This window comes from Poecilia latipinna, unplaced genomic scaffold (genome assembly GCF_001443285.1).
Source record: "Poecilia latipinna isolate Pla-1442-1.1 unplaced genomic scaffold, P_latipinna-1.0 Scaffold761, whole genome shotgun sequence".
In the NCBI taxonomy this organism is placed as follows: domain Eukaryota; kingdom Metazoa; phylum Chordata; class Actinopteri; order Cyprinodontiformes; family Poeciliidae; genus Poecilia; species Poecilia latipinna.
In genome coordinates, this window is record NW_015113377.1 from 154,758 (window position 1) to 163,115 (window position 8,358).

Below are 8,358 nucleotides of genomic sequence, written 5' to 3' on the forward strand. Positions count from 1 at the left end.
TAAGAAAGTTTCGAATGCAGGATCTTGTTGCTTTAGGTTTGTCGAGACTGCTTTCTAATTATTATTTTTTCTCTCTCTTTATGTTTCTGCCACCATGCTGCTTCATCCAAGGTAAGAGAAATTTGTTTTCATTATCACACTTTTTTAAAGGAGCATTACATCATTTCTGACTTAATCTCCCATTACACTTGAAAAAAGAGCTGATTATGTGAAGAGCTTGTCATCTTTCTTCTCCTCCTCCTTCTCTCCGCCCCTCCTCATCGTCTGCTTAATTGGTGGCCCATCAACCCGTTAATCAAATTACTTCTGAACCAAAATTGACAGTTTTCATTAATTATAAAGGATTATTCTAATTGCAATTCAAATTTATTCATTCACAACAGACGGCGCTCAGTAATATTTCAGTGAATTAGCATATTAAATGGAGTGCTTCTCGCATTAGCTATGGTAATGTATTCGTCTTTCCTTATTTGGGCTGCGTGAGCCATATGCGCACCACACGGGCAGTTTATGTGTGTGTTGCGCATGCAGGTGAGGAACCTCGACAGCGTTTAATTTGTTTGACAAACGTTGCAGGAGTTAAATGCTCCAACCTGCCTCGAACTTCTCCCTCACCTCCGCTTATCTTCTTTCTGGCTCACTCCTTTCTTCCTCACCTGTTCACATTCAGACCACAAATTAACCTTAAAGATCGCATCCTCCTTCAGTGAAAGCACAGATTTTCCATCAGCTGCTCTCAGTACTGAGCTAAAGAGAATACTTGCAGAAAATGTTGCTGTCTTTTTAATTGGGTCTGCTTTCACTTTTTTGTTCCACCATTGCATAAGATTGAAAATGTTCCACTCGAACCTTTGATTAAAAGTAAAAAAAAAATTGTGAAGGTGAAAACATTCACATAAGGAAGAGAACTGAACATTTACACTGACTGCTGGGTAGTGGGTGTAAATATTTTATGGCACCAAGATGTAGTGCCTGAATAAAATGTCATCACTTTAAATGGCCCTGATGTCTAAATGAACGCCGATAATGTGCTGCACCTGCATAGAAATTTACCCAGTAGTGGTAATCAATTGGATGCTTTTATAGCATCTTCTTTTCTCTTTTTCTTATCATTTCTCACATCGGAACATTATAACTTACTGTATCATAACTGTACAAAAAGAAGCTCAATAAGTATATATATAAATCCAGCCTTTAATTAACAAGAATCAAATATAGCTATATCCAGGCTACATTTTACAGCCTTGATGCCAAGCAAACAGGAATTGATGTTCAACAAAGCCCCTTCTGCCTTTAACAGTAACATTAATTATGAGACTTTTTAGAAATATGCTGAGTTTGACATTTGTCTTTTGATTATCATATTAATTTTCAGTAGGTATTTACAAATGTCTAGGCCTGTCATGATAACAAATTTTGCTGAGCGATTAATTGTCTGAAAAATTATTGCAATAAACGATAATATTGTTTCAAGACCTTTTGACACTGATTTAATGGAAATGACGTAATAATGCATGTGATTTCCTGCCATAGATACATACATTTTATTTTCAAAAGAACACATAACACTGGAACTGATAAACTAAATAAACAAAGCAACCAAAAACAAAAATAAAATGGACTCTCAGTCTCCATTAACAAAAAACGTACTTTAATAAAAACTAAACAACATAAAACCAAAGTGGAAATAAACACTGCATTCAACCAAAAGAGTGCAGATTATGAAGTTTATTGCCCTTCAGTAATCACTAGATTTAAATAGAGACGATGGGCACATCTGACTACCTAATGTGTTCACACTACACGATTTTTTGCCCCTATTTTCCCCTGACGATAATCTTAGATCGGTGGCCGATCAAAGATTGTCGATTTCGTAACTGATCATCCTGCAGTGTGATGTAGATCGTCATGGCCGCTCCGATCTAAATCAGGGGGTTTTCCCCAACTGGGAGCTTAACGCAGCCTGTTGAATGTGACAGGTAGCCAATCAGAAAGCCGGATTCTCCTCCTGCTTTCTGAGGGGAAATTACAGAGGGGAATCCCAAACAGCTGACACGGCGCAACCCGAAGTCCAGCGGACATTGGAGATGATATGTGGAAACAATATTAATATTTATTCAACATTTCGTGCAAAGAATATAGAAATGACAAGGGGAGGAGTTGGAGCCAAATTGTTACCGCAGTTGATAAACCCGGTAACGACCCGGGTTAATGTCCGTTAACGTGACATTAATAGGTTATAATGATTTTCATTCAGTCAGGAGTTTAGCTGACTCTAGCCACATGCATCACAGGTAGATTCTAGTAAAGCATTGATTAATGCCTGGTTTTAAAATTAGTTGGGCATTACAGTGCGCTGGGCATTACACTAAGGAAATAGGAAGGGAGGGTCAGTGGAGAGCACCGGAGTTGAGCCTTTTTCATTCAGTGTCATCAACAGAAAGAAAAAACAGCAGGAAGAGACAAGCCGATAATTAAAATGAGGTCGATAGGCTTAATTTATCGTGCAATTAATTGATTTATCGTTTATTGCGACAGGCCTACGAATGTCTTTTCAACACAGATTGTTTCAGATTTTCATCTGCAACTGATAAAACGCTGGGAAATCTTGTGCTGCATTGGAAGTTATAAGGCAAACTTTAGTGCATTTGCCCTGCTGTGTTGTGGATCAATATATTTTTACTCTGCGTATGGTGCACAAACACATGGGAACTCCAATCCCACTGACTGGATATGCAAACAAGCAATAGAAAACCTGTTTGGCAACTGACAGATGACTTTCCCGACTGCTTGCAGGGCCCCCATGGCCGTGCCGCCCTGGGCAGTAAGCAATATGGCCCAACAGTGCGCCTGATCAGAATAAGCACAAAATAACCTGAGCAAGAATGTTTTTTACTTGAAGGAGACACAGTTGAAATAGAAAAGAGCAAGATGAAAGAGTTTCAAGAAAAGTCAATGCATGCCCGTCTCTCAGCGGGGAAGAGCTTTAAAAACGGTTTTCTCAATCAGCTTCACTTTAACTGAGAAATTTTCCCAGACTGTCAGTGTTTATGTGTGTGTACGCCTGTGTGTTTGAGTGAAAATGTCATCCTACAGGCAGCGTGCTTAAGTGTGTGTTTGGGTGAATGAGTGATGGAGAGAGGATGAGACAGGAGGGGAAAAGAGGAAGAGGGTCCCTGTCAATATCACTTCCTTCATCCCTCTCCTCCTTGCTTCTGTTCCTTTACTTACCCTCTCACTCCATGAATTATTTCTATGACCGATGACAAAGGAACACACACACACACACACACACAGACACACACATTTAACAGACAGCTCTGCGAGTCGTGTTTGTCCTGCAAGGCTGATGCTGCTTCTGTCTTGTAAGTTCATGAGTGTACAGGTATTTTGGAATGGTGCTTCTTTTGGGGTTTGCTTGTTTGTTTGATGTTGCTCAAATTTGTGCAGATAAACCAAGTAAAAAGAAAGACAGGAGTGGGAGCCAGTGCTTTATATCGATCGGAAGCACGCTGTGCGTGCGTGCGTGCGTGCGCGCGTGCGTGTGTCAGTGTAAGTACATAGATGCTGTTCATGTTTGGCCAGGAGTAAGCGATGCTCCCTCTATCCTTCCTCCTCTGTCCTTCTTTCTACCTTTCCTCTCTTTTTTTCTGCTGCTCTTCCCAAATCAATCTCACTCATCTATAATTCAACAGTTTGCCTTCAGCCCTTAAAATATACACCACAGTGACCTCCTCCTTCTGTCTATCCAGCACCTCATCTCTGCCTTTCCCCCCTTCTCTTCTGCCCCTTCCTCATTCTGCTGATCCTCTGGTCAGTTAGATCATTTTTGAAGATTGGTTTATTGCAAGGCATCTTCACAGACAAGAGTGTTTGTTAATTTATAACCAAGGGTCACTGAATTAGTTGGCATTGTTGTTCAACTCTCTTGTTTAGACCATTTTAATAAAGAGCAGTGATCCCCTAAGAATCATGCAAGAAACTCTGATAACGACTTTGTGAGTTCAGAAAGTGATGTTCTCATGAAAAAAACAACATACACTGCCTGGCCACTTTCTGAGGTGACCTTTGCTAGCACCTGGTTGGAGCATCTTTTGCCTCAAGAATTCCCTTCATTCTTTGTGTTTTCAGTGAGGTATCTGAAACATTCCTCAGATTTTTGATCCATTTCACTTGAGTTGCACAATATATTGATTTGCAATCATCATTGCAATGTCAAAGTCGCCATGTACAACATCTCTACATGGATGCAGTATATTGCCACTTATTACTTGAGTCTCCCTTTCAAGTGCACATTCACGCTCTGTAATCCAGTAATATGTCTTAGCAGTCTGATGGACAGTCACTGTTGTTGGTCACTATTAATTTTTTTATTGCTTTTTATAAAATATCTTTGAACATCCTACTTTGTTGGTTTTTAAGCTGTTTGAAAATGCATGTCTTTTGTCAATATCAATTAAAATCAGACCAAAATTGTAAAACGTCAAACTTAGCTGCACACAGACTTACTTAACTAAATGTTTACACATTAACACAGGTTATGTCTCTATTTGAAGCAGTTGCTTCTAGCCCAGCCTTTCTGTTTACGTTTTGAGTCCTTCTTGGAGGGATTCATTGACTGAGCCATCACTGCTAATACCTTCATGCTCACTCTATAAATGACAAAGCAACTGAAGAGCTACTGCATTAGCTTCGACTAATGATATGAACTCAGTTTTTTTTGGCATGGATTTTGCTACTGGCTCAAAGCTTATTTGTTTAGCTGTATTTCCCTTCTAGATGGAGCCATTAAGAAGTTGCTGCTGCCATTAACTCTTGACTTTTTCTTGAACATAGTCAGTACTTCTCAACCAGTTCTTTTGAGTTTTTCTCTCTGCTCTGTCTCCTCAGCAGATGATGCTACAAAGTCCTTAGCTTGAAGCAATCAACTATGCACTATCACATGTTTGTTCAGGAGGAGGCAATTGTATTTCCTTGGTTATATTTTGACATTACAAGCTAGACTTCAGTGCCTTACATTTGAATGGACTATACATTATTGTAAATAAACTGGATTTGTAAATTTCCTTGAGAATTTACAACGTTTGTTGGGAATAGAGATGCAGAAATACATGAATTGAACCGAATTACTCAGTGAAATAGTTGCTGCATGTGCTCCCTTGTCAAACAAATGCTATCACAGACACCATTACTTGTAACAATGATGCAATGAGACGACACTTGTGCGGGTCTGGAGCAGAGCTGAACATCTTAACCAGCTCAAGATGTTTTCCCTGAATGTCTCCCAGCCTGGGCGCTAGGTGTGGGACTGCTCCCTGATGTCACACACTCAGGCTAACACTTCTCTGCCCTGTGATGTCATTTAAATATGCAGAGCTGACAACAATGACAGCATTAATAGTAATGATGGCAATATGAAGCTAAGCCCTCATCATCATCATCATCACCATTAGCATATCTCTGGAGAGATGAGCCGTGATTGACAGCTAAGCTGGGTGCTTTTTGGGACTGCAGCTCAGCTATCAATTACCTCTGTGCATATCAACCATCATTATGTAAAATAACTTTGCTTCACTTGACTCCTCCGTTCTCTTAAGTCTTGTTCCTTCACATAACTCACCCAGCCCCCACTCTTCCTCCGCTGCCTTTTTTCTTTCTTCCTCTCTCCATTCGAGTCTCGGCCACTCTTCCCTCCACCTCCTATGTTTTGCCTTATTCTTTTGGCTCATCCAAATATGAGTTCATACATTTTCTTCAGAGTTTATTTTCCCATTTTAAAGGTGTTTATATGGACTTTTTTTTTATAACATTAAAGTTACAATATGTAGTTTTCATGTGAAGGACCAATAAAGTGTTTGCCCTCTGAAAGAGAGGGAGGAGGAAAGTTTTTTTTTTTTTTTTTTTTTTCAGATATCAAAATTTTTTCACAAAATGTCTTATACATTCCCATCACTCAAACTTTAATTACTCAGTATTTGGAAGCACAGCCTGTGTTCACTTCCTCTGCTGCCATTGCTGAAATACATCCATAGGCAGACTCCAACTCTAAACATTTCTGTCAACTCCTCCTTCTGTTTGCTGATTGGTCAGGTTGAAGTTCAACCAGAAAAATATATCTCAAGTAAGTGCCTTTTACCCTAATTAGGCAAAGTCAGAGTTTTGCATTTGAGGAGGATATGTTTATCTGAAAATGACAATCTGAATTATTTAAGTGACAAAAGGCAAAAACAAAACAAACCTGAAAGAGGGAATTACTTTTTCATGACACTATCTAAAATTGCATGTTGAGCTTAGTCAGCAGAGTTGGAATCCAAGTGAAAACACGCCTTAGTGCTCTCTTGCTCAAGTTTTTGGGGTTACTGGTGCATAAATTTAATTGGAAAATGGAGTTGTAATTGCCTCACAGTGTGAAAGAATTTTTATTTAAAGTGATTGTCAAATCCTTTTTGATATATATACATTTGTATTTTGTTTTACACTGTTAATTTTCTGCAACTTTTTGTTACTAAGTCGCTAGATACTCTGGAAATGTTATAAAAATGGTCGAATTTATCAGATATACGGAGTTCATTTTAAGACCTTTGAGCATGAGAATCAATAAAAGATCAAAACGAAATGCTTGGACAACAACAGACATTAGGTAATTATAAAAGTGGTCTGCATAAGCCAATAATATATTCAATGAGGCTTTTGTCAGAGAAGTAGAAAAGCTTTTAGGAGGCAGAAGTGTTGCTGAAGCCAAGATTTTCATTGAAGCCATAATAAAGTGGCTCCTTATTTGGCATTTCTGTTTGTAAGGAACTGCACACCTGAATATTTACTCATTCACCTCAAATCATATCGTCATCCTGGTATTTAGGTTGAAGGTGGATCACCTTTGTTACCACAGTTTGTGTGAAGTAGCAGCAACAGAAGTGCAATTAATTCATCTTCAGTCTCTCCAGGTTTGGATAATTGGACGGTCTCTTTAGAAGGTAGAAATAAAAACCAAAAACACTTTTCTTGTTTGTTTTAAATTCTAAATATTAAATTAAAATATTTTTCTTGTTTATGGTCAAAAATGGAGTAGATATTTATATTTGGTTTGATTTTATTTTAAATATCCAAAATAACAAAAACTAAAAATCACCAGTGAAGAGAAAAGAAAATGGACATGAGTTTTAGTCTTTGTTTAGTTTTTATTTATATCATGCTATTATTCCTTGTTAATAGTATTTTAATAAATATATGTATCGATATTATAATCTTTATCATGTTAATGATACAATCACATTTTTAAAGTAAGCATAATATATAAGTTTGATATAATAAATATTTTGTATTATTTCATTTACTTGTTCTCTATAAATGTACAGAATTTTTGTGAAATTAGGTCATGAAATGTTAAATAAACAGACAAGTTTTTTTTTTTCTTTTATTACTTCAAGCCTGAAACGAAAGTCAAACCCAAATTCAACAAAAAAAAATTTAGTTTATTTCTAGTTTCTTAAAAGAAATCTTATTTCCAAACATGTGTGGACCAACCTCTTTCTCTGAATTAGTGCTACTTTTCTTCTCTATCTGCAGTTGTCATCTTTATTTTTCAATCATGTCTGGAGCATCTAAAACAGCAATAACATATTCATATATTTAACTGGCAAAAACACAACTCTTTTAAACAACACAGTTAAAGAGCAAAGAAAAAGTACATCTCCCACAGGAAGCAATACATTATTTACATTCTTATTGTAAACACAAGTCATTATGGCATTTCATAACCCTGTTTTTCTTTTAGCATAGTTGGCTAGGAGACACATGGCTTATCTGATGTCATCACATTATACAACAACAAACTTTCAGTGTAAACAGGAAACAGGAAGTTAATCTCCGATGGATCAACAAACGGAGAGGAAAACTCGGACTACACACTTTAGCTGAATTTGCTATTTGAGATGACAAATGAGAAGAAGTATGTAGCATCACAATAATGATGTTACATACTTCTTCAGTTCAATGGGATTGTTTCAACTTTGTTTTAAAAGGTTTAATCAGCTTTTCATCCTGGCAATGGCAGCTACTACAGATACAGAGAAACTAGAAGGTTGTATCACACAAACACCTCGTAGAAGACAAAATCATCATTCTGTCTGAAAGATTTGCCAAGAACCTTGGCAGGTAGGTGAAAAAAGACATTTAAAAAAAACAGGGAGACAGCAGAGAGACAGAGGAGGCAGGAACAGCTAAAGCACTGATCTGTTGTTCAGTTTGTCTGCACAAACTGACTCTCTGCAATTTCTCCACCTGTCAGCAGCACCTCACCAGAATGCTGCCTCTGTGTGTGTAGGTGTGTGTGTGTGTGTGTGTGTGTGTGTGTGTGTG

At 37.7% G+C, this 8,358-nt stretch overlaps 1 protein-coding gene across 3 annotated transcripts in view; it reads left to right on the forward strand.

The window, feature by feature from the left end:
• The window catches only part of LOC106955697 (transcription factor COE1-like), a 100,149-nt gene that overhangs the window by 51,697 nt on the left and 40,094 nt on the right, over window positions 1–8,358 (forward strand). The window lies entirely within an intron of this gene.